Here is a 2863-nt window from a genome sequence, read left to right on the forward strand (position 1 = left end):
CTTTAAAAATTAGGTTTAATAATGTATAGTTTTATTCTGTAATTTTTGAAATTCTGTAAAAAATTAAAAATGGGATCGATCCTCGCTTTTGCTGCGAAATCGTCAATGATTTTCCTTCAATTGTTTGCATCAATATACAAAGAGGACTGCATTTACAGTGTCCCTAGAATAAGGTACCCAACCCTATCTATATACTTATAGACCTTTTTGGCTATATACTAAAACTTGATCCTCTTTTGTGTCTACATAAAGTTTAAGTTTTCATATTATAGTAATGGGTAAGTTTATTGGATTTATAAAAGAATGCAATTCAATAACACGCTTATTTGATAGAAATTTCAATAATAACTTCATTGAGAATAGAATATGTTTAATGTTTACAAACTACAAGTTTTAGGACATTCCCAACAATTTATTGATTCGGTATATGATAGGATTAGTGACTCAACATTGTACAGTCTGCTACAGAGAGTAAATGGATTTATGTTGTGCTCTCTAATTGCAACAATAGCGTGTGAACACGAAATCTCTAAACATTGGAATTGTATGCAATTATATTCTTACGTGTTAAAGCTGACAATACCGTTTAATCCACCATCCTTAACATGAAATCTATAACAATCGATTGGGTTTACTCGAAATTGCTTGTCTATGTCACACTCTTAATTATTTCCTCTGCATATTTTGAATATATTGACGTAGCAGACCAAGTATTTTGTCGTTCATAAAACCACCTTTTGAGCAAACCTCTTATGAATTCTAATAGTGAAGTTATTGGCAACATCCTTACATCTTTGGTAATAGAATTGAAGCATTCAACAATATTACTGGTCATGTTATCGTATCGGTTCCCATACTGATAACATTTTGCCCATCGCTCAACACCAACATCCTTCAAATGTTTTGCAAGGGAACCCTTTTTGTAGTTTACTATTTGTTCTTAATAGCTTTTGAACTCTGAATTTCAAAATACTCTGGCCGCATCATTGTACAATTTCCTTATTGCATCATTCTTGAAATATTTTTCCACAATCCTCTCCAAAATGGTAAGTCTAAAGTCCATGATATATGATGTGGGAAATGCAACATCAATCGCATTGGTTATCGATTGGTGTCGATCTGGAATGAATACAATGTTAAAGCATTTGGCAGTTGTTGCTTTCAGATTTGTCATGAACCACTTCCATGATCGATCATTCTCACTATCAATTATTGCATATGCCAATGGATACATATGGTTATTACTGTCCATTTCAATACCAACCAACATTGTTCCTTTGTACTTCCCCTTTAAATGAGTACCATCTATAATGATAACGAGTCGACAACTCTTAAAATCCCTTAAACTTGGACCTAATGCCATAAACATATACTTGAAAAATTACGAATCTTCAAGCTCAATCTCAAAGAAGCATACATGTGTACATTTATTTACTTGAGGTGTGAAAATGTTACGAGAATCGTACTGGTTGTTTATTGTAATCTGATTGTGTTTAGAACTGTTGATTTTTTTTAAAAAAATGTTTCAAGTGCACTATAATGGATTTTTGGAAGGAACGTGAGTGAGTGAGAGTTTATGTTGTTAGGGTTTTGTGGGAATTGTCTTCAATTTCGTTGTTAAGAGAAAAACGGTTCCGTCTAAAAAAAAAAGAAATTGTGGTAATTGTTAGGAATTTTTCCAAAATTGTTCATGTTCATACATGATCATTAATGACGATGTAGAATAAACGTGGCATGAGGTAGCGAGTACGTTGTAACGATCAAGGTAGCAAGGAGGAAACGAGTATCGAGGAATGTGTATTAGGCATCAAAGTAACGAGCAACGAGTATATAGCATCGAGCGAGGGACGTCGTACATTGAGCACATGAATCAAGGTAGCAAGGAACGAAGAGCGTGTAACGGGTATTGAGAATCAAGTTTCTTTGGCAATCATAGGTGCACGAGTGGATTTTATAGGCGAAACGGTAAACTCACATGGTGCTGATGCAAGCAGAAGGCCATTTTTCATTGATTTTCAAGCATGTGGCAATTTTCGATTGGGTTCCTAAAAATGAGCCATTCGTACAATTTCCTTTATACTTTGGATAGAAAAATTCAACTAAGAAAAAAAATGACCTTCACGTGGCAACAACGGTAAATTTGTTTAGAAGGGGGAAGAACGTAACCTATACAAGAAAAGAAATCTACATATTTATGTGGTACTTACTGTACACATTTCAATACTTAAATATAGTGTGTGTTGGGTTGTATGTCCTAAAACTCCCAGCTTGTAAAGTTAAATATTTTCTATTATTAATAAATGTGTTATTCAACATTTATTCAATAAAGTTGAATTACAATTATAAAGACTAGACTAAATCCAATAAACTAAGATCCATGGCTAATATATAAATACTTGAACTTTATGTGGAGACATAAAGATGGATTAAGTTCGAGTGAATAGCCAAAACGGTCTATAGTATACGAATAAGGTTGGGTGCCTTATTCTGGTTACATTATCGGATGCGACCCACTTTGTAGTTATTATAATTTGTTGTAAGTGCTACAAAAGAAGTGATCTTGATTCGTTCATGCATTGACATGAGGAGTGGGGACGTTCTATGTAATGAGTTTGCGTAAGATCAGATCAAGAAATAAGTCACTCTTACTTTATAACGCTGTTTTCTATTTAAGACTTACTATTTCGAATAGATAAGCTTGGTAACTCGACCTTAGCCCTGGGCTAACTATAAACTCTTGTTTATTTGAGATTATCCTTAGATTTGCATAGGTGAGGGTTGACTCAACAGTGTCAGCCCAATAAGCCTCCCATTTCAAGGGTAAACCGGGTAGATAGCTGGTGACATAGAGTGGAAGACGAAA

This window comes from Benincasa hispida, chromosome 10, assembly GCF_027475165.1.
Source record: "Benincasa hispida cultivar pf3 chromosome 10, pf3_genome.v1.1, whole genome shotgun sequence".
Taxonomy (NCBI): Eukaryota; Viridiplantae; Streptophyta; class Magnoliopsida; order Cucurbitales; family Cucurbitaceae; genus Benincasa; species Benincasa hispida.